Genomic DNA, 24,430 nt, shown 5'->3' with positions numbered 1-24,430 from the left:
TGAGTTCTTAATTTTGATCATTATATTTTTCAGTTCTGTAATTTATGCATAATTCTCTTTTAATGGATTATATTTCTCTGCTAAGAGTATCTTTCCATCTTTTTTGAAAAACACATTAATTCCCTATTTTATGACTCTAATATTTGCATCATCTATGACCTTATTTCTATTTTCTTTCTTTCTGTGATCTGATTCCTTGGTATATCTAGTAAATTTTTATTGAATGCCAGACATTTTGTATGAAAAATTGTACGGGCTGTGGATGACGCTATTCTTCTCTAGAGAAGTTACATTTTATATAATGGTAGGCAGCTAGAATAGGAACAGAAAAATTCAATCCAATTCCTGTATGATGATAAAGAGTCTGGATTTCAGAATTTTTGAGGTTCTAGATTCATCTGCCTGGGTTGAACCTGTAGGTGGGTAATCTTGGGCAAGTTGCTTAATATTTCAATTCATTAATTTTCTTGTTGATAGCACAGGAAAAATAGTAGTACTTTCCTCACAGGACAGTTATGAAAATTAAATGAGTTAACACTTGAAAAGTACTTAAACTAGGGACCAACACATAGAAAGTGGCCGTTAAATGTTTGCTTTGTAACTATTAATTTTTGCCTGAGGCCAAAATCATCTCCCTCTGTTCCTGCAGTTAACAAATATTGACTTGGGTGGCTACTGATGGAGCTCAATATGTGGAGAAAGATTAGACCTTGTTAGAGGATAGGATCAGGAAATGGGGAGGTATTAAAAGGTCTTGGTATATTGAAAACAAAGTCAAAGAGATAATGTGAGCACTTCAGTGTTTGTCCAAGGTTATCCCAGATAATTTCCTACATGTAATTCAGTTAATTCCCATAATGTTAGGTGGAGTTTCACGGTGCAAGTATTCCAAGAATTGGTCATTTTCTTACTGCCTATCTCTGAAGTGAACTTGAAGAGTGGTTAGAGGAAGCAAAGCTCAAGAAGAGGAAGTGATTACCTCTAATATTCTCCCTATTCTGCCTCTCAGGCTTGGACTTTAATTCCTTTTGGAGTGGTGAATTCTTGATCTAGGATTCAGGAAAAATGTTCTATCAAACAATGAATTTAGACATAATTTTATTAGAGAAGTTCCTAACTGATATTTTGTCCTCCCTCTTACAAGAATCATCCTAGTAGGCTCATTCCAGTTTGATCGGATTAAAGGTACATGATTATGCCACAGACTCTGTACATGAAGGAATCTGTGTTTTGACTGGTGATAAATTGATAATCACCTAGCTGGCTAAGCCACTCCACAGAGAGGCAGTTAATATTGTGAAACTTCAATAAAGTCGGCTGTCAATGCAATAGATATTACAGGTGAACTCCTTGATCTCTCATTGTAATCCTTTGAATCTCTGTTATCCATCACTCTATAATACATTTGTTTAGCAGGGAAATAGGCTTCTCAAATCTCACCATCAAAGTAAGCATCCACAATAACATTTCTAAATCTGACACAAGTCTCAACAGCACTGTCAGTACACTATTTAGCTATCACATTTAGTGAGGTGATGTAAATTTACAAAAAGATGGCAAGAGATTGAAAACTGGTCCTCTTTGTTTTCTTGGATGATAAAAAAAAGTTTTAGAAGCATGGCCTTCCCCACTCACTTTACCAGTTGGACTTTTGGGTAGCAGGTTTTGGTACGAAGTTTCTGAGATTTTCCTTTTGCTAAGTCTTAAGTGGGGCAAAGTGAAGTAAATTAAGTTACAGAAGGTACAGCTTTTTTTTTTTTTTTGAATAGAAGCAAAACTTTGAAGAAGCAAATAATACTGAAAGATATTTTTTATTTGGGAAAAAGGACAAATTTTTTTTAGTTATCCTGTATTTGGTTTCATTGTCAACTTGAGGTATCACCTCAGTAATTCTTCCTGGAGGACTTGCAACCCACAAAGACCAACACTTAAGAGTAAAACAAGTCACGGTTCCACTTAGCATTTCTAGGCTGCTACTTTTCATGAAGAAGACGTTAACTCTTCGCATGGTATATTTTGAAATTATATGAACATTCTAATGAATGATCTTATTGTGTGCAGTTCAATCTCCTGAGGAAAGAATTTTCTTCTATTTAATCTCAGGAAATAGGATCAGCTCTGCCAAAGTATTATAGAGCCCAAGGAAACACTTCCTGTATTTAAATTAAGCAGCTTTAAAATTGCTTAAAGGGGTCTTAACTAATTAGAATTCCAGTGGAGAAAGCTTGGGAAGGTTTCAGAGAGCTGTGTCTGAATCCACTTCTCTTCTACTCCTGGTGGGAATTTTGAAGGGATTTTGCATAGTTTCCCTAGGTGATTAATTACAGACCTACTTTTCCTAATAACTTTTGAATTCTTTATTCTCAAATATCAAAATACACAAAAGAAAATATATTCTTAAGCTATTGTATAAGACATGGTGATTCAACCAAAGGTTTCTTACAGTTTAGAAAAAAAAAAATGGCTTTCCTCATCTTTATTCAGAATTGTCTGGAAGAAGTGTGGAATCAAAACCTTTTGAATAAATGAACTTCTCTTCATGACAGCAAGCTCCATGAGGGCAGGGACCCACATGATACTTCCTGACTTCTCTCAGAGCAAGGTGCATGATATCTTGTACAAAATTAGTGTTCAATGGATGTGTGGCTAAATCTACTGATATATATATATATATATATATCTTGCTTGGAGAAATACTTTTCAGGTATTCCAGAGCATTCTGATGATTTTGAATGAAGCTGGATTATTTCAAACAATCTTTAGGCTGATTTACTTGCAGCTGATTTCTCATAACAGTAGGACTTCCCAAGTGTCTGTAGAATGCCACTAGCTAACAAGATATTTGCTTTGGTTTTTGACTCTATCCTAACTAAATTTAATGAAAGGCCTGGGAAGTAGGGGAGGCAAGAATAAGATAAAAAAAATTTTTTAAAATACAATGTATTATTATTTCCAAAAGTGCAATTATATCTAACATGGTAATTAAAGCAAATTTTCACAGACTTATTGGAGGCATTGTATAATATTTTTAATCACAGTAAGAAACAATAAGTTGAAATACTAAGAAGAGAAATAGTAATAACAGCCAATATTTATTGAATTCTCAGATGAGCCATATCTTAACCATGGGAAATATTCCCTTTTAAAGCTTGGTCACATTTCCCAGTTTTTATTCAACAATTTGCTTTTTCATAAGGTCAGGTATGTTTTAGGCCCAGCTTAATTTCTTTCAGTCCTAGGTATGTGGGCCTTTGCTAATTTTCATAACCAACTGAATGGTTTTGGATCTTTTAATAGCATTTCATCCGGTGCTTTCAAGGATATGCCAGAAAATTCTGTGCTCCTCTACCTTGTGTTTGTAAGCCACACTCAGTTCTCCATTCCAGGCACATTCAGTCACTGGACTCTGAGGAATGTGAAGAGCTCATCAAGCCACTTCATTTTTGTTAAACGTTCCCAGGGAGCCTTCATGTACTATGTGGAATTTCATTAATTTGGAACTAAATGTCATTGCATTCAGACAGGGCCAGTCCAGAGGACAGTCAGAGGAATTCACAGGAAGAAAGAAGCTAGAACACCCAAATACAGAGGAACATGGAGGTACTGAACCAATATTGTTCATTTACAAGAGAGGATAGGCTTAAAGAGATATCTAAACCATTTTAAACCTCTTTGTATGAAAAAGCCAATAGATGAATTTATTGGATTTGGGGAAGAAATATGGTTCCTGCATCATGACTGCATAGTGGCAAGGTGGTAAGCAGATAAGCAAAGGATCAAAAGAATGTTCTTAGTACCATCCATCTAGGTCTGTTGTGTAGTGAGCTCCCATTAACTTCTGTTGAGTCAGTTGCTATGAAAGGAGATTTTTCAGGACACCAGATCAAAATACCATAAACATGACTACCTCAGGAGAACGTTAACTCTGGATGTACTTGTGCAAATGAGAAGTTGGAGGTCAACGGAGAAATGTTTGCTCTGTCTGGATTCATTGTGTCCACCCACGAATGTGCTTTATAACAGAAAGGAGGCTACAATAAGCAGGATCCTGGGGAGTCAATTAGGCTTTTGTTTGATTCTTGAAACATTTTTGTTTGTTCTGTACCCAATGATACCACTATTGGGGAACAGTGGCATGGGATACTCTTGCGCAAGTAACTTGACTTGGATTTTTCACCTGGAAAGCAATGGGGTTGTAACAAGTGAGGCTTGAAATCTTTCGGAGCTATAATCTTGGATTTTCTCTTTTCTTTCCCTTTCTCTGTTGCTTGCAACCCACATCCACTAACTGGATTTTGTGTATGTTGGTATATACAGAGTTTCTGATTTTTAAAAATTATTTATTTATTTGCTTGTGTTAGATCTCAGGGCTTCCTAGTGGCTCTAGTAGTAAAGAATCTGCCTGCCAATGCAGGAGAGGTGAGAGATGTGGACTCTATCTCTGGGTCGGGCAGATCCCCTGGAGGAGAGCATGGCAAGCCACTCCATATTCTTGCCTGGAGAACTGTGGCAGATGAGTTCTTCATTGTAGCACATGGGATCTAGAATGTGTGGACTTAGCTAACCCTCAGCATGTTTTCCTCCACCAGGGATCAAACCCATGTCTCCTGCACTGGAAGGCGGATTCTTAACCACTAGACCACCAGGTAAGTCCCCACTTTCTGCTTTTAAAATTATCTGCAAATGGGAGGAGTAGAGAAAGAAAATGAGAGATCAATTAGGGTGGAGCGGTGAAGTATAAAGAGGCAACTGAAGAAAGACTGATTCCCTGCTTCCTTATTTTAAGAAGTTTAATAAAGTGAAGAATGGATTCCTCAGCAGGAGAAACAGGGCAGTGGTTTCTTTTCTGCCTCTGAGATCTTATAGGATGTTTCTGGAAAGGCCTGTGTGAATCTTATCTTTGGTAGCCCATGAGTGGGAGGGTGTTCCCCTGCAGGCTCCTGTTTCTCCCTGTACTCACACACTTGACAGAGGGGTTGCTCACTACTCCCTTCTAGGAGTCCTGGGACAAGATTTTGAAGATGGGATGAGACCATTTGAGAAAAATGTCAATAGGCTGCCATAATCCCTCAGCAAACATTTGCCTCCATTTATTTATTCCTCTGGTTGAACAAAGATTTGCTTTTCCTTGTATTAAGAATTGGGTCTTCCCTGGTGGCTCAGATGGTAAAGAATCTGCCTGCAATGTGGGAGACCCAGGTTCGATCCCTGGGTCAGGAAGATCCCCTGGAAAAGTAACTGGCTACCCACTCCAATATTCTTGCCTGGAGTATTCTTGTCCATGTAACTTGCATGGATAGAAGTTACAGCCCATGAGGTCTCACCCTTTTGGTCCTGAGTTAGTATGATGGAGAGGAAGGCTTATTAGATTTATTGGCTTGAATTCTCACTTTTTAAAAAGCAAACTCTCCTGTGATTATTTCATGTATCTGTGAGTTTGGGGTCATTATTTCCAATGAGCACTGGAATGTGTATGGAAAAATCAGTGTAACATCTGAAAAGTAATTCATTAAAAGTATGACTAGTACCTAGGAAGTACTACTGTACTTTAGGAACTTCATGGATTTAAAAAAATTAGATTAAAAATGTAAATTAGCTATTACAGTGCTAATAGTGACTCTTTGTGACTCCATGGACTGTAGCCCACCAGGTCCCTCTGTCCATAGAATTCTCCAGGCAAGATTACTGAAGTGGGTAGCCTTTCCCTTCTTCAGGGGATCTTCCTGACCCAGGGATTGAATCCAGATGTCCTGCATTGCAGGCAGATTCTTTACCGTCTGAGCCACCAGGGAAGCCCAAATTAGCTATATCCTCCAGTAAATTAAGAACCACAGTCCTCTGATAATAATACTGTTTATTTGGGACTAAAATAACCCCTAGTATACCAAGTCATGATCCATCCAGTCACAGTTGAATACCATTTGGGGACACTTTTAGAACTCTACCAAAGAATTCAAAGCTACAACCGGGGATCCAAATAAAAATCCACAGGTGATCTCAGTAAAAGAAGTCTTGGCATGCAGAAGGTGCTCAGTAAATATTTACCGATAGAATAAAACTGAAGACACTGCTAAAGGCATGTGGGTGATAAGTTTTGTGATGCCAACTCTGTACAGCACAGCAAAAGTAAACAACTACTCATGTAAGGTATGGACCTAACAGAAGCAGAAGATATTAAGAAGAGGTGGCAAGAATACACAGAAGAACTGTACAAAAAAGATCTTCATGACCCAGATAATCATGATGGTGTGATCACTCACCTAGAGCCAGACATCCTGGAATGTGAAGTCAAGTGGGCCTTAGAAAGCATCACTACGAACAAAGCTAGTGGAGATGATGGAATTCCAGTTGAGCTATTTCAAATCCTGAAAGATGATGCTGTGAAAGTGCTACACTCAATATGCCAGCAAATTTGGAAAACTCAGCAGTGGCCACAGGACTGGAAAAGGTCAGTTTTCATTCCAATCCCAAAGAAAGGCAATGCCAAAGAATGCTCAAACTACCGCACAGTTGCATTCATCTCACATTCTAGCAAAGTAATGCTCAAAATTCTCCAAGCCAGGCTTCAGCAATACGTGAACCATGAACTTCCAGATGTTCAAGCTGGTTTTAGAAAAGGCAGAGGAACCAGAGATCAAATTGCCAACATCCGCTGGATCATCAGCAGAAAAACATCCATTTCTGCTTTATTGACTATGCCAAAGCCTTTGACTGTGTGGACAATAAAAAACTGTGGAAAATTCTTAAAGAGATGGGAATACCAGAACACCTGACCTGCCTCTTGAGAAATTTGTATGCAGGTCAAGAAGCAACAGTTAGAACTGGACATGGAACAACAGACTGGTTCCAAATAGGAAAAGGAGTACATCAAGGCTGTATATTGTCACCCTGCTTATTTAACTTATATGCAGAGTACATTATGAGAAACGCTGGGCTGGCAGAAGCACAGGCTGGAATCAAGATTGACGTGGGAAATATCAGTAACCTCAAATATGCAAATGACACCACCCTTATGGCAGAAAGTGAAGAAGAACTAAAAAGCCTCTTGATGAAAGTGAAAAAGGAGAGTGAAAAAGTTGGCTTAAAGCTCAACATTCAGAAAACTAAGATCATGGCATCTGGTGCCATCACTTCATGGGAAATAGATGGGGAAACAGTGGAAAGAGTGGCAGCCTTTATTTTTTTGGGCTCCAAAATCACTGCTGATGGTGATTGCAGCCATGAAATTAAAAGACGCTTACTCCTCGGAAGGAAAGTTCTGACCAACCTAGATAGCATATTTAAAAGCAGAGACATTACTTTACTAACAAAGGTCCATCTAGTCAAGGCTATGGTTTTTCCAGTAGTCATGTATGGATGTGAGAGTTGGACAGTGAAGAAAGCTGAGCACTGAAGAACTGATGCTTTTGAACTGTGGTGTTGAAGAAGACTCTTGAGAGTCCCTTGGACTGCAAAGAGATCCAACCAGTCCATCCTAAAGGAGATCAGTCCTGGATGTTCATTGGAAGGACTGATGTTGAAGCTGAAACTCCAATACTTTGGCCACCTCATGCGAAGAGTTGACTCATTGGAAAAGACCCTGATGCTGAGAAAGATTGAGGGCAGGAGGAGAAGGGGACGACAGAGGATGAGATGGCTGGATGGCATCACCGACTCGATGGACATGGGTTTGTGTGGACTCTGGGAGTTGGTGGTGGACAGGGAGGCCTGGTGTGCTGCAGTTCATGGGGTCGCAAAGAGTCGGACACGACTGAGCGACTGAATTGAGCTGAACTGAGCTCATGTAGTAAACCACAGCATAGAGGACATTCGAACTTGAACTATGTATCATACATTAGCTCAGCCTCTGCTACTAACATATGTCTGTAGTCAAGTTATTTCACCTCTGAGGGCCTTATTTTCCTCTCTGTAAAAAGCAAGAGGTTGTCCATGGTTTGTAATGTGCGGCTTTCTTTTTCAAACTGCCTCTTCTGGAGAATTCTAACATACACGTAGGTAGAAGTGGAACTTCTTAGGTTGGATCAGGGAAGGAAGGCTGGAGCCCTGCCCGCTGTGCCGCCTCCAGGACCCGCACTGCACACAATTTGAAAGCAAGTGGACCTAATAACCTGTGAGGTCCTGTCCAGCTGGGACATTTGCAGGCAGTATTAATAATCAATGTTACAAGGAGAGTCTAGAGGCCAGTGGAGGATATTGGAGGACAAATTTTGAGAAGTACTTCTTCAGCCTATCATCATCTCTCTTCCACCTATCCTGGCTTCAGCGTCTCTAGTTCACTTGGTGACCTCAGTCCACATCTCCTACCCCTGAACCCTGGGGGTGATGCAGGTTGCCTTCTCACTGCTCAGAGCCAGTACGTCACTCACTGCCCTCCGCTGGGGCCTCTGACTGTTTCTGACACTTTCCTCTCCAACCCCATTTCCACCTTCAGGATTCAAGGAAAACTATGGTTTTTCCAAAGTAATGTACATTCAAGGAAAACTATGGTTTTTCCAAAGTAATGTACGCGTGTGAGAGTTGGACCATAAAGAAGGCTGAGCAACTAAGTGATTGAACTGAACTGATCCTCTTTCTCGTGAGTTAATTACAACAAATCCTTGACCAGTTTCATTCTTCTCCCAGCTACACCACACCTTAAATAAGTCTTTTCATTGTTCCCTGTGACCTATAGGACTGTTCTAGCTTTCTTAGAAGGACAGACAGGCTCTCCATGGCTGCCTTTACTCTCTTCTGCAACCTCTACTCTGTCATTCACCATCTTGCTCTTTATGCTCTGGCCCTACCAAGCTGCCCAAGTGCTTTGGATATACTATGGAGTTTTACACTTTCACCCCTTGGATTAGAGTGATTCTCCTCCATAATTGGCCTCTCACCCTCTTTTCTGTAGTTAATTTGTAATATTTCTGTAAGACTTCAAGCAAAAGCCATTCCTATAGGAAACCAACCAAGTGACCTACTGCGTCTTTTAGGACTCTGCATGTTATGCAGATGATACCACATTAATGGCAGAAAACTAAGAGGAACAAAAGAGCCTCTTGATGAAGGTGAAGGAGGAGAGTGAAAAAGCTGGCTTAAAACTCAACATTCAAAAAACTAAGATCATGGCATCTGGTCCCATCACTTCATGGCAAACCGATGGGGATAAAGTGGAAACAGTCACAGATTTCATTTTCTTGGGTGCCAAAATCATTGCAGACATTGACTGCAGCCACAAAATTAAAAGATGCTTGCTCCTTGGAAAAAAAGCTATGACAAACCTAGAAAGCAGAGACATCACTTTGCCAACAAAGGTCTGTATAGTCAAAGCTATGGTTTTTCTAGCACTCATATACGGATGTGAGAGTTGGACCGTAAAGAAAACTGAGCACCGAAGAATTGATGCTTTTGAACTGTGGTGGTGGAGAAGACTCTCGAGAGTCCCTTGGACTGCAAGGAGATCAAACCAGTTAATCCTAAAGGAAATCAACCCTGAATATTTGTTGGAAGGATTGATGCTGAAGCTCTAATACTTTGGCCACTTGATGCAAAGAACTGACTCATTGGAAAAGACCCTGAAGCTGGGAAAGGTTGAAGGCAGGAGGAGGAGGGGACGACAGAGGATGAGATGGTTCGATGGCATCACTGACTCAATGGACACGAATTTGAGCAAGCTCTGGGAGCTGGTGATGGACAGGGAAGCCTGTCGTGCTGCAGTCCACGGGGTTGCAAAGAGTCGGACATGACTGAGTGACTGAACTGTACTAAACTGAAGTGACTTATCATGGGGTAATCTCTAGTCTCAACAAATTAGCTCCCTGATTCAGTTTCACCTGAGATTAGTCAAGAGCTCCAAGTGACCTTAGGGACAAGTGAAGGGCTAATGTGAAGCACAATGTTTTCAATATTTAAAAATCAGTTTTTCATATAAATTAATATCTATTCTATTCCCATATTTATCATAGAGCTATTTTAAGCTTTAAAAATACTATTTGTTTTTCCTGTTAATAAACTGCATTGTTTAGGAAGAGAAAATCTAAATATACAGGTGAAAGATATTGAATAAATTTATGCAAGTAAACCTTTGGGTCTTTTGGGGTAATTTTCAGTTGTTCATTTGTCCTAACATGAGCCACAGTGGGTGAATGCTCACCAGGTCCCCCAGCCCTGGCATGCTTGAGAATCTCAGCCAGGCAAACAAACTTCTTCAGGGTGTAGTTTTCCCTCGGCTTGCCATGAGGTGGCCATGAGGGCCACCAGGAACTGACATGGCGCCTTTGTGTGAATTAGGAAAAAGCAATCTCTTTGCTGTGATGCAGCCCCAAAGGTACAGGGCTTTAGCAACTGAGCCATGCCTTTATGCTGAGAAAAAGGTGACTGTGCTCTAGGCAGATGGTTCTACAGGAAGGGTAGCTGGATTTGAGCCTCTCTATCAAGCACTTTCGTGAAGCACGGACTTATCCTGCCTATGCAAGGAGCCGCTAAGCTCCCCTTGGCCCCTAAATGAGGATCTGGGCTGCCAACTATGCAGGGAAAGGAATATCGCGGTCGCTCTGAAGAGCATTTTTTGGGCTCTTTTGTAAGTCCAGCTTGTGTTTTGATGGGGCCAGTCTTGGGTGCTTCCTGAGCTCTGACCCAGAGAACTCCTTCCTTTGAATAGAACTGTCACTTTGTGTAGCTTATTTTGCAAAGTGTGTAGCTTACTTTGTTCATCTGTCACAACAGGAGCTAAACAAAATGGTGATCACCGGCTCGCATGTGTGGAGCCTCTTAGTTTCTTGCACTCTTCAGTAAGCATTATTCACAAGCAGTTAATTATTGGTCTTCATGCATAAAATGAATGTGACATTGGAGACAGATGTTTATTGTTTGTGACATATATATTTTTTTCAAAATTCCAGCTACTGAAATTGGCTGAAATTATCATCACAAAACACAGCATTTGTACATTCGGGGTCTTTTCTGATCTCTGACCTGTGGTAACAGCACGCAGATGTGGTAATATACACATGGATATACTTTTCTTTTTATTGACAGGATGGATGGAGTTTCTCTAACTGTGCTCAGGCTGAAATGACTGCTGAACTCCACCAGGGGCTGCTGTTGAACTTCTTAAAAAAACCCATGTTTTGGAGGAGAAGGGGGATGGTGTTGGATGGGGAGGGAGGGATGGGAATGGGGGAAGAGGAATAGGAAAAAAAAAGAAAATCTTGGAAGAAAACCTGACATGTCTGTCTGAGGTGGAGCATGCTTTGTGATGCCACACATGGAATGTTTCGGAAGTGTCAGTAATAAATACTTCTCTCAGAAATCTTTATATTCTAAATCTCTGCATATCATACCCCAAGGAGAGTCGTACAAAGACATAGCTGTCAGGGTCTAATTTTGGATCTGAAAACTATGGCGGTTGTCAGGCATCTTTTCCCATGTGTGATATTTATCTTCTCTCACAAACAAACTGAGTGCAGGCTTTTTAATTAATTTCCAGTGTCTCCCGTGATAATTTCCCCCCTAATATATTAATACGATGATTTAAACCTTCATTCAGAGGCAGACTTTCAGATGAAAATCACTAAAGGCTTAGATGGTGTTTAGTATTATCAATAAGCTACATGTTTGTTGGTTTGTAAGGAATCAATAAAGTTGCCCTTTCCTCCATTTTTATTTTTAGGGGCATCAGTGGGATTTTATCTCTTTTAAGTATATTAAGGATATCATGAGTGAGTTGATTTTGTAATTTTCCTTCTTTTGATTGGAGGCAATACTTAGTCTGTTTCTCTCATGCTTCTGGAAGACTTACTTTTAGAGAACTTCTCAATTTGATGATGAGGCAGTGAATTTTCTTCTTTACAGTATTCTCTTCAGAGAAACTTAATTTCTTTTTTATACAAAGGAACCAGAAATAGACCATTGAAGGGATATATCCCTGAAATATACAAATCAGATGGGGATAGCAAGTGAATTCATCTATTCGTTTCTTGTCCAATATCTCTCTTAATAGAAAATGTAGAATAAAAAGCATCACATCATAAAAATCCTAAGGACAGTAGCAAGTTGAAGTTATAATGCATGTTTCTTAAACAGCATATTTTTTAGACAAATAGAAGTAAAATTTGCTTCTTCCATAACATGAAGTCATATGGGGCAGAATTTTATTTATTTTTGGTAATGCTTATATCTTTATTTAATATTATTATACTGTTAGATTAAAGGTTGCCTCAAATTTCATAAAGATTTTTTTTCTCAATTCACCTTTAAGATATTTGATTACTGGGGTGATAGGTCAGTCCTTGAAGAAATATTTGTCTTTCTCTGGAAAGGACATTCGAACACTATTGGAAAAATCATGGCAATAAAAGGGAAATTCCTAGAGTCTTATATGAGGTTTTTAATTATTGGCAATCAAAATATTAAATTCTTGGAAATGCGTGAAACTCCTTGTTCTTATAGGACTGGAGCTTATCTTTGTGACTTTTTTTTTTTACGTATGAGGATTTGTTTCTTGTCTTCTCTCTCCAAATCCCACCACCCGTCATACACATGCTTTCCCTAGATCCATTAGAAACGTTTAATAACCAAATATCTATCTCATGAGAAAGGAGTTTTTAAGGTTAGATCTCTCTGTTAATAATTTGTATTTTTTTCCTGCCTTGCAAGTTGCATGTAAGCACCACAGAAATCAACCTTTAAACACAGATTGATTCTGACAGCTTTTATTTTACGTGATTTCCAACAATTGGTTTAGAAATGCCTCTTAATTGAAATAGTTCTCCTTTTTGGCTTTTATTTTATTGTCCTTTACTTCTTGACATCTTGTACATTAAATCAGAGGCTGTTTTAGAGACATGAAATGACAGCTTTTTCAGAGCCTGATTCTGGATCCTGATAGATCTGCACTTCTCAAAGCAGACAGGCTGCTCGCCACAGCCTCTGAGAAGCTTCCTGCATGATGGGCACGTCACCTGGAAACACAAGCATAAACTGCAGGTTAATCACCAAGGACTGACTTGTGTCAATTCCCCATTGCCCTGCTCCCCATCTAAGAGAAAGAGTGCCAAGAACTCTTTTTTCTTTGCTATTTAATAACAGTATCTGGGCTCAAGTTTAGTTTGAAATTATATTTCCTCTCGGCCAGGTTGGAAAGGCTACTCATTTAATTTAGTAGTGTGTTGTAAAGAAAAATCAAAGCGTCCTCGTGGAATATTTTTCCCTATTGTATCTTCCTGTGATGAGAGAACACATAAAGTGAATGAGATGTGACACAGACATGCACGGAGAACACGTTTGTTACACTGAAATTCTGAGGGAAATGCTATCTGTGTTACTGTGATGTTTTGGAGTTAGAAAGGGTTATTTGGGAAAAAACATGTGTTTTTATCAGAGTCAGGAGGAATAAAAATGAGACAGGATGCAAAAATATGATAACATAGTGAAGAATGGTGCAACCGACCAGACCAGCCCTTGTTCAAGGTAGAATGCAAACATTTGATAATGGGAATGCTAACAAGATGAGTATTCTAGATTTGTTTTTCAGTTCTACCTAACTCTTTGTAACTTTACAATGTAAGAGTCAGAAATTGGAGCCAATTACCATAATATGTGGTGGTTTGGTGGGAGCATGTTCTACATCAGACAGTTAAAAGGTTTTATTGCTATTAGGAGCATGTTAATGCCCTTGATAATGTCTCTACTTGCATTGTAATGTCTCTTGTCGAAGTATGGAATTCTTTTATCTTCTTATTACATTATGCAAAAACTTGAATTGAAAAGATATTTGCAGGAACATTTAAAGTAGTGCATCAATCAGCTTCAAAGAAGAGAAAATGTTCTCGGAATAGCTTATAAAAGGATAACTGTCAGTTTTATTTTGGATGAACAAAGGCGGCAATGTAAAAAGCACTTTATTGTAAAAGCATACTGTGCAATTCAATAAATATGCCAGATAAATATAAGAGAGAAGAAAGTTCGTAATTATCTGATGACTTAAATGTAATTTAAGTAATACTTTTAAAATGCATCTAGCAGTGCAGTACGCTTTTTCTACAGGTTCCAAGTTCTAGCCTCAGAGGCCCCATTAGGTGATAATTTAACTCTCTCTGATAACCTAAGAATTTGAGTGGATTAGTCATGGTCCTGTTTATAATTTATCTTGGGAAGATACAGGAAGGAGCGTGAGTGGAAAGCATTAGAAAAAATTTTAATAACAATTTAATGGTGCAAGCTCTTCAAAATGATTTGTTCTTATTTGCACAGTGTTCAGTTGTTTCTCATACAGTCTTTGCTGCTATAAGACAATTTTGAATTTGAATGTAAAAGTATTGTGACTTGAAATAGCATTTCCAAGTGTTTTACGTTTGGTAGGAAAATCCGTTAGCAGAGTAATTTCTGGAGTTGCTAAATTAGGGGTGCTTTGTTACTTTTTATATAAGGATGCTTACACCTTTTTTGATTATTAGAAACACTTTTCTTGTTTTAGGCAGATAGATTTTAACTGTAAAGGCTAAACTAAAAACTTTGTTTTCAAATGCGTTTCTCAGTTAATAAATTTTAACCTGATAAATGCTGCAGAGATGACTCTTTTAGATAAGGTTTGAGAATCTGCAGAGAGAACTTGTCTAAAGAAAAACAGTCAGATCCAGCATATAGAAAACATAAATTTTTGGAGTAGGAAAAAAGCTATTTACAGAACTCAAGTTTTCTATGATTTGTTTCTATACATACTTACATGAAAATTCCAATCAGTCAAAATCTGTCTTTTGTTTTGTAACCTGACAAAAGGATGGTAATTCCTGGTTAAATATAGTAATATAAATTTTCTCCCAGACTCAGGCCTTTTTGAGATTCAGAAAACTTCCTTTGAAGTCAGGCTAATTCACTCCCCACACTGTTGCAGCTTATAAAACTATATTAATGCTTGTAACATTTCTAAGAAATAATATTCATTTATTTAAAAACTGCAAATATGGCACCTTGTAATAAGAAATCAGTTCATAACTTTATTTGTAACATCATTTTGCTAGCAACTGATTTCTCATCGCTATTGTACATGACGCCTAATTAATTAAAATAATTTTCTCCTCCTTTCAGTGGGTTTCATCCAGACTCTGTGGAAAACAGTACTCAGTCTGCTGCTGTTCTCGGATATACCCCATTTTCTCATCCCTCCATTCTCTTGGCCTATTTGGGAACACTCTCATTTTGAAAGTACACAGAAAATTATCTCATAAGAGAAATTTAATAACAACAGAACTTCTGAGATTTTGAAAGTGTAGAATTCTTAAGTTATTGAACTATGGGAAAAGCTGTAATTTATAACCAGCAAGTTAGTATGTTGTACACATCTGTGTACTGTTTCAGAAAATAAAGGTTGTTACCATAGCAACTGCCACATAATATGGAACATACGTTATTTGTGAGATGCCAGACTTCGTGTTAAAAAAAAAATCTCCCTTCTCGTGGCTGCTCTCTGATGTTCCAGGGATTTCTTTCTTTCTTACTTTTTTTTTTTTTTAACTATTATAAGGGATTTTCTTCTTTCATGTCCTATTATTTTAAATATTTTTGTTATTGTCAGTTTCCCATACGTTTAGAGTTTGTCCGCTAAATTGATAACTTTGTATAGTACTGCTATGATTTGGTGACCACAGCTGAGATATTTTCTCATCCTAGCTTATTCTAATTTTAAAGAAATTCTAGCTACTTTTTAGATATATCAACAGGTACATAGTAAAGACACGTGTAGCTACTGTGAATACAACAGGTAATGTAACATTTTGTTTGATATGGCCCATTTAGGGTTTTATAATTTTGTATTGTAAAACCACCACAGTATTTCACCCCTCTTAAAAAAAATTAAAATGTCACAAAATGTGAACCTATTTATGGATGACATATTTAATTTCACCTGAAATAATTGTTTAGATAGTATCGATCACTTTATGATGAGAAAATTTAACTCCTTTATGAAGGGAAATTTTCCAGACTTTCTTCATAAGTGGTAGTGTCAAAGAATTAAGAAAGTTGCAAAGAAATCTGAAATCTCAATTATAGGCAGAATAATGACTCAATAAAAGAAAAAAGATAATAATAAAAATTAAGGCTGGATGAGGGATCAGAATGTCCAACTAGTTTGAAATAAATGTCTGAAAACAGTGTGATACTCTCAAACAATTCATAGCTTTTTTATATGCAGAAGCATCTGACATGATTGAATTTCTTGTGCGTGGTGACTTTTTAGTCTAGATTTAATATATAATTGTAATCGTTGACATATCTCATCAGGTTAGAGGCTTCCTGGGGCACAGTATCTGAGTTTCCCTTTGCAATGGATGGGATGTGAAGTACTAGCTCTCTTTAGATACAACTATCTCTGTATCTTCAGAATGATCCGTGTCATAAAAATGTACCTCATCAATCCTAGAAACGAAACACTTCTGGTAAAAAATGGCAGAATGAAAAACATCTTTCCTTTCTTCAAAAATAACCTCAAACCTTAATAGTTAAATCAATATACATTTATTAAACATCCACCATGTGCCAGACACAGTTTTGGGAATATAAAGATGAATAACTACTTCCCTGTCTCTGGGGAAAGCACCAGTCTGGTCAGAGAGAGAAGGGCGCTGCTCACACAACGAGGTACATGCTGTGACCTAGTTTTCCATAGGCCTGCCCTGTCAACAACACCAACAACAGCAAGAATAACAGCCAACATTGATTGAACACATTTTTTGACAGGTACCTCGGGTGCATTTTGTAATTTAATCCACACAATAGTGCTCTGAGGGTTTTACTCACAAGGAAGTGAGGCTGAAAGAGTTTGAGTAACTTGCCTAAGGTTATACAACTGAGTTGGGATCCTCAAATTTGTTATACCTGAGATAATACGTCTTGACTATATGTCCCCATCTGCACGGCTGCCATTCTCAGCCACGATAACGTGTTCTCTCCCTGGGCTCTATGATATCTGTCTAGCTTGTTTTCCTGCTGCCAGGTTGTCTCTACAGTCTGTCTCCACACAGCTCCCAGAGTGGAGAACATTAATCAGATCACGTGTCTCCCTTGCTTGGACCCTTCCAACGGTTTTTCATTAAGCGTAGAATGTAACCCAAGTTCTTTGCCATGGTTTATGGTATCCTGCAGTTTGCTGTCCCTCAGTACCCCCTAAATTTCTGTTCCCACTGCTCTCACTCAAGCTCATTTGCTAGGCTTTAGACCAGTGATCAGCACACTTTTTTTCTGTAAAGGACCAGAGAGCAAATATTATAGGTTTTTCAAGCCATATAGTTTGTGTTGCAGCTACTCAACTCTGCTATGACAGCACAAAAACAGCTACAGATAATAGGTGAACAAATGTTCCAATAAAACTTCATTTATATACACAGGTAACAGGCTGGATTTGGCCCACAGACCAGTTTGCTGACTTCTGTTGTGGACTTTGTTCTTCCTTTTGTTCCTCCAGTATGTCAAGTCTCCAAAACTTAGGGTCCCACTCTCTGTCTCCAGAACCCCTGAGCTGCCATTCTGGCCACCCATCCTCACTGTGAATGAGAGACTTTAATTGACTGCTGTATTTAAGGAGGTGCCTCTATCCCACCTGAACACCAGATCATCAGCTTTACTGCCTTCACAGCTCTCAAACAGAAAAGATTTCATTAACTTGATTTCTTACTTTATTGTCTGTGTCCCTGCTATAAGGTAGGCTCTGTGTGAGAAGGAGTTTTTTGCCTGCTCACTGTGGTATTTCTACGAACTATAGCAGAGCCCGAGGCACAGAATAGATGCTCTGTAAATATCTTCAGCCTTCCCAGGTGGCACCAGTGGTAAAGAACCTGTCTGCCAATGCAGGAGATGTAAGAGACATGTGTTCGATCCCTGGGTCAGGAAGATCCCCTATAGGAGGGCATGGCAATCCACTCCAGTATTCTTGCCTGAAGAATCCCATGGACAAAGGAGCCTGGCAGGCACACAGGATTGCACAGAGTTGGACATGACTAAAGTGACTTAGCACACACACTCAAATATGTTCATTTGAATAGAGCACAGGCCTATCTGAAACCAAGGCATGTGCTTTTCATGATGTCTCAGTATTTTCCTTCTGAAAAAAAGCGGTCACACCAATGACAATTTGAGGGATTCATCACATTGGACTCCTAGAGGGCCTCTGTACCCTGGCAAATCAAACCCCCCACACATTCCTGGTTGACCTCAGGGAATGTGTTCCACGGGCATGTGAGTTGGGCTGATGTCTCAGACTGTGGTGTCCACTGAGTATTGCCCCCTCGTTTGTTATTATCAGGCTGCCCTGGTTACTCTGATGGTAAAGAATCTGCCTATAATGCAAGAGACCCGGGTTTGATCCCTGGGTCAGGGAAGATCCCCTGGAGAAGGGAAAGGCTACCCACTCCAGAGTTCTTCCCTGAAGAATTCCAGGCAAGAGGAGCCTGCCAGGCTACAGTCCATGGGGCTGCAAAGAGTCAGTATGACTGAGCAGCTAAACAACAACAACAACAAATGTTGTCATCACTGCCTTTGCTGACACTGTTACCAGGTACACTGGTGTCCTCACTTCATCCAGGCTCCTCTGTCACTTCTACTGCATTGCTTGGCACCCTCTGGACACTTTAGATATCTTGTGACACCACCTGTGGGTAACCATGGAGACTGCATGGTGACAGCCATTGCTTGTGCTGGGCCCTGCTGCCGTCTCTGTGGAGGATGGCTCTCTCTGAGGGCTGCTGCCTCTGTGAAGCACCTAAGCCTTCTGCTGAGGCTATGATGACTGCTAGTCCCACTAGATGCCATTACTTCTGAGTGCCACACTGCCTCTGTTCTATGGTGGTCCTCTGTTTTCTCTCAGCTCAGGAATTCTGAATTAGTGCTGTATGTGCCCCAAGGCCTTACAGCATTTTAATTTTTTACTTAATTGCCATCTCTCCCTAAGTATAACAGCTGATGCTTGTTATATGATGGGTATGTTATATGACGCTTGTATGATGGGTACTGCTGGAAAGCTGTATATATGCTAATATGTATAAGCCTCATGATAGTCTCATGAAGCAGGAACACAGTTATTATCATCTCCACTGAGCCTGGAGAGATTAACTGAGTTGCTCAAGGCAACTCATAAGTGACAGGACTGATATTTGAATCTAGGCACACTGAGCTTCAGAATTAATGCTCTTAAACCATCAGTCTGTAAAGATCTGACCATGTGTTCATGGAGTTAGACTGGGGACAGATAACAAGAGGCCAATACCACGTGGTACTCTAAATCTCCCCTCCCCTGCCACTGTGGGACTAGTCAGCTACTCCTTCAGTGCCCTGTGTGCAGGGATCCCTGGATGCACACTATTGATTTTTTAGGTCTGTGCAGGTGTGGCTGACCTCAGTCTCAGGGAAAAGCTGCTTTCCCCACACTCTTTTCTAAATAAGATGTTAAAGTAGTTGCTTGGATAGTGTCTGTAACACAAAGAAAGAGTCATGAATTCTTCAGGTAAGGAGGTGAAATTTGAACTTGATTCTGAAAGATGAATATGATTTGCTATCCAGAGGTTTTGGATAAAAGAATATACCTAAACCAAAGGACCAGTACAGACTGGCCTATAAGACAGGGTACAGGTTAAGTTGCAATGAGATGAAAGGCTGGGAAAGGAGAATGGGTTGGATCCTGAAGGGCCTTGCACATGTTAAGCAATTTTGTAGGCAAGGGTGGAGGGTGGAAGGGTGGAGGGAACTAGCAACAGCTCTAACATGTTAATCTAGACAGAAAAGAGCTGTCAAGTGGAGATTTTCAACCTGTGGTTCAAAGTCTACTTGATGTCTGCTTAGCCTCTGGGTATTTTGTGGACTAACTTCTTATAATATTGATAGGGACAGGACTCTGTCTTCATGGTTCTAATGTGAAATAAATAGTTAAAATGCCCTATATTGAAATAAGTTTCATTTTCATCATTCTTTATTTAAAGTTGAAGTATAGTTGATTTACAATATTGTTTTCAGATATATAACACAGTGATTCAGGATTTTTACAGATTATACTTCATTAAATGTTATTACAAGATAATGGCTATAATTCCCTGTGCTATGCAATATATTTTGTTGCTTATCTAGTTTATACACAATAGTTTGTATTTCTTAATCCCATATGCCTAACTTGCTTCTCCTCCTTTCAGTTGTCACTAGTTTGTTTTCTACATCTGTGAGTCTGTTTCTGTTTTGTACATACATTTATTTGTATTATTTTTTAGATTCCACATGTATGTGATATCTTACAGTATTTGTCTTTCTCTGACTGACTTAATTCACAATAAGCATAATATTCTCTAGGTCCATCTACATTGCTGCAAATGGCAGGATGTCATTCCTTTTTAAGACTTAGTAGTATTCTATTATGCACACATACACACATCTCACATCTTTATCCATTTGTCTGTTGAAGGACACTTGGATTCCTTTCATATCTTGGCTATTGTAAATAGTGCTGCTATAATCATTGGGGTGCTTGTATCTTTTCAAATTAGTGGAGAATTTTGGAATATATCCCCAGGAGTGGAATTACTAGGTCATAAGGTCAGTCAGTCAGTCAGTCAATTCAGTCGCTCAGTCATGTCCGACTCTTTGCGATCTCATGGACTGCAGTATTTTTAGTTTTTTGGGAACCCTCCATACTGTTTTCCATAGTGGCTGCACCAACAGTGCATTCCCACCAACACTGTTGGAGGATTCGCTTTTCTGTAGATTTTTTGATGATAGCCATTCTGACAGATGTGAGAAGATTTTCATTTTATTGTTGTTTTTGATTTATATCTCTTTAGTAATTAGTGATATTGAACATCTTTTCATTTGCCTGTTGTTGGCCTTCTGTATGTCTTATTCAGAAAAAATGTCTATTCAGATCTTCTGCCCATTTTTCTTTTTTTTTTTTTTTTTTGCCCATTTTTCGATTGGGTTGTTTTAGGGTTTTTTGCTTTTTGTTTTTTTTGATATTGGGTTGTATGAGCTGTTTACGTATTTTGGACATTAACTCCATGTCAGTCATAGCATTTACAAATATTTTCTCTCAATCTGCAGGTTATTTTTAGTTTTGCTAGTGGTTCCTTTTGCTGTGCAAAAGCTTTAAAGTTTAATTAAGTCCCATTTGTTTATTTTAGCTTTTATTTATTTTGCCTTTGTAGACAGATCCAGAAAAAAACCACTACTGTTTCTATAAACAGTGTTCTATGTTCTCTTCTAGTTTTATGGTTTCAGATCATACATTTAGGTCTTTAATCCACTTTGAGTTTATTTTTATATATAGTGTGAAGGAATGTTCCAATCTCCTGTTTTACATGCAACTGTTCCATTTTGTCACTCCTTTTGAAAAAGTTGTCTCTGTCTATGCCTCCTCCAACCCCTGCTTCAGCGTAAGTAGAGTGATTCCTAAATATTCTGTTCTCCTGGAGTGGCCCCAAGAAGTTGTAGAACTACTGCTCTAGAGGACCTCAACCATGTGGATGAAGTCACTTCTGATTGTCTTGAATGCTTCATCCACGTCACCCTGTTTTCTGGGGACCTACGTGGAATCTCCCAGCCACCTTCCAGCTGTGACAGAAGGTTATGACAGCACTAACCCTCAGTCTAAAAAGCTGCAAGCCAAGCATGGTCATCTCTAGTGACTCTGGAGACTCTCAAGTTTTCATGGACACCTAATTAAGAAGTTATTTACATTTTGTTTTACTTAACTCTCATGGCTGTCTTCTAACAGACACACTAATGAAGTTCTTCTGTGACATCACAATGCTCTGATGATGATGTATGTCTTCCCTTTGGGACTCAAATGCCCATTGAAATTAATGAGTTGCTTTCACCCCAACAGCTTTTGAATTTTGCCAGCTCTGTCTGTAAGAAATATTTAAACTTGTCTGGCTCTTGTCAGAACAGAGATCTTAGTTATTAATATTTGACAAATTTAAATAAAACTGTAACGGGAGAGTAGCCCAATCAATTTGATCTATGTGACCCTCCTCCTCCCAAGGAGTAGGAGACAGAGAGAGTAGGGACTAATTTCCAAAGTCACAGAAGAGCAAGATATAGTCTTTTAAAGAATTAAAATGGAGCTATTAGACTAAGGAAACATTCACCATCTGTGTATCCTTTTCCATTTTCCCAGGGTCAATCCAGGCACATGAACTTTTTTATTCCTATGATTTTCCAAATTTTAAAAACCATGGAATCCTTTTTAAAAAATGAAATCTGCAATAACTTCCATATATAAAATGGGTAGCAGTGGAGTTTCCTTGGGGGTAGAGGGGGGTGGAACATGGAGAGCTTTCCACATGATCCCACTTTCCCTCCGCAATGGATTCTCCACCCTGCACCCAAGCAGCTGCAGGGTTCTGAGGAATTTGGAATGAAAAGCCCTGTCTATCCACCCATTCATTCTGACGCTTGCTGTAGGTATATAGTTTATATGAAAAAGGGGTATATAGAAACATTTTAAAAGAATGATCTATTTTCTCTTAATAGTGAATTACTCTAGACTTTGATTTTACTGCTCAGAATGGCATAACTTCTTCAGGATGCTACAAAGAGCAACAAAACACAATGATTCTTCCACTCCATTAATTATTCCTATATTACATGTATTACTCTAATGACAACCCACTCCCGTATTCTTGCCTGGGAAATTCCATGGACAGAGGAACCTGGTGGGCTACAGTCCACGGGGTCACAAAAGAGTCGGACACAACTTAGCTAATAAACAACAACAAAAGCTCTTCCTACCAAGAGAGGAAAATGGATCCTTTTGCTTCAGCTCTGATTATCACTCTATTTTCAATCTTGGTGGTGGGTGTTGGCACTGAATCATACAAACTATTTTTCTTAGAACAACATACAAGCGAAAACTAGTTTAGGGTCATTTTTAAGCCTGATTGTAACCCTTTCGGAAAACTAGAAATATAAAACTTTGAAATCATGCACATTTGAAACTCAAGAGAAAACAGAAAGCTGTATATAAAGACATTCAATAATGAAAAAGCATATTTTTGTGTTGTTGCAGTTAGTTCGCAAAAGTTCAACATGACTAAGCAAATAACACTTTCTTTTTTTTTTTTTTTTTTAACAATTCAGTTGGTGAAGGGAGAAGAGGAGATAAAGAAGGGCAGGGAAGAGAAGGAGTGAGGGAAGAGGGGAAGAGCAGGAGATGCGGAGCTGGGAGGGCTGGCAAGCTCCAGTTCTCCTGTTTGCTTCCACCTCTGGGAGCTCCGCCCAGGGTCTCTTTCCAGGCAACCCTCATATGATGGTTAGCATCCCTCCCTTCCTGCCCTGACATGACTTTCTGAGGTACAAGAAGCAACCTGTACCATACCCTCAACTTGGCAGAGTCTCTTCTTTATCCCTTCCGGTCTTGGCCTGTTGTGAGGTTCCTTCTGGAAAAACTCCCATATCTCACTGAGAACGCCTGTTTCGAACTGACTTTCTACATTCAAGAAAAGTCACTGTGCTGTAGTTCTTTTACTCTTTTTGAGAAATGTCTTCCATGAACCAAAGAGAAGAATAAAATTTAAAAATAATTTACTCTTCCTTGGGGTTTTAATTTCCTTCTAAATTTATTTTTGAAAAAGATTTCTTTTTTCCTAAAAAATTTAAGAACTCAGTCCCTGATGGAGAAGTGATATTTTAGGATACTGTTTCCTAAACTTCAGTCATTTTAGTATCTCTTTCGAGCCCCCTGGTGGCTCAGACAGTAAAGAACTTCTTTCATGACTTTGCTATGCCTGAATACCATCTGTGATATTTTTCCTCAATGTCATTCTAAGTAGTAAAATTGGTGAAATCACAAGTTTGATGTAGTTATATTTTTAAAAAATAAATAGCAATGAAAATGTTTGGATATTTGGCAACTAAAATGATCTCACCAGTGTTAAAAATGTTCCAGTGTTTGGGAAATACCATTTACTCTAGGAAATGGTCTACTTCTGGCTTATGACTTTGAATCTAAACTTAGGGTCTGAAACAATTATCCATAATGCATCAAAGAGAAAAGAGATGAGAACACTGGTGGGCCAGGAGGTTGACAGGACCTTATAGACCCCAGGATAAAGCTTATTAAAATATTGGAAGTTTTTCAATGTAATTAAGATTTATATTTATTTATCATGTATATGTTTAACTTATTTTCCACTTTTGAGTGATGAAGTTATTGTAAGTTTGTTGCACAAAAGCTCACTGTCCACAGGGTCATCATTTAGATAGTTTCCTTGTTAGTTTTAGCAAGTCATTTGAAGCAGCAGTACATTTTCCTGAAGGTGGAGTGGTGCTTCTCATTGTCCTGTATTTGTTATTCCATAAATAAACAGGGTTGCTGTGATTAAAAAAGCATCATACTATTTAATAATACCCTCAATCAAATGAGCACCTTTGTGGTTTCTCAGGAAAAAGATGAAATAAGGTTATATTATTACTTTATATT

General features: G+C 38.8%; 1 long non-coding RNA gene across 2 annotated transcripts in view; it reads left to right on the top strand.

The window, feature by feature from the left end:
• Nucleotides 1-24,430, top strand: part of LOC145504894 (uncharacterized) — a 387,770-nt gene that overhangs the window by 20,533 nt on the left and 342,807 nt on the right. Inside the window, exons 4-5 of one of the 2 annotated variants that reach the window (XR_014052569.1) lie at nucleotides 4,590-4,646; nucleotides 11,014-13,925. This is a non-coding gene — a long non-coding RNA (uncharacterized LOC145504894). Of the gene's footprint in view, nucleotides 1-4,589; nucleotides 4,647-11,013; nucleotides 13,926-24,430 lie in introns of those variants that run through there. The other variant, XR_014052568.1, reaches the window with a different exon arrangement.

Source organism: Giraffa tippelskirchi, chromosome 5 (assembly GCF_054371585.1).
Source record: "Giraffa tippelskirchi isolate mGirTip1 chromosome 5, T2T-mGirTip1v1.2.pri, whole genome shotgun sequence".
NCBI lineage: Eukaryota > Metazoa > Chordata > Mammalia > Artiodactyla > Giraffidae > Giraffa > Giraffa tippelskirchi.
This window is presented reverse-complemented; position numbering and strand designations above follow the sequence as displayed.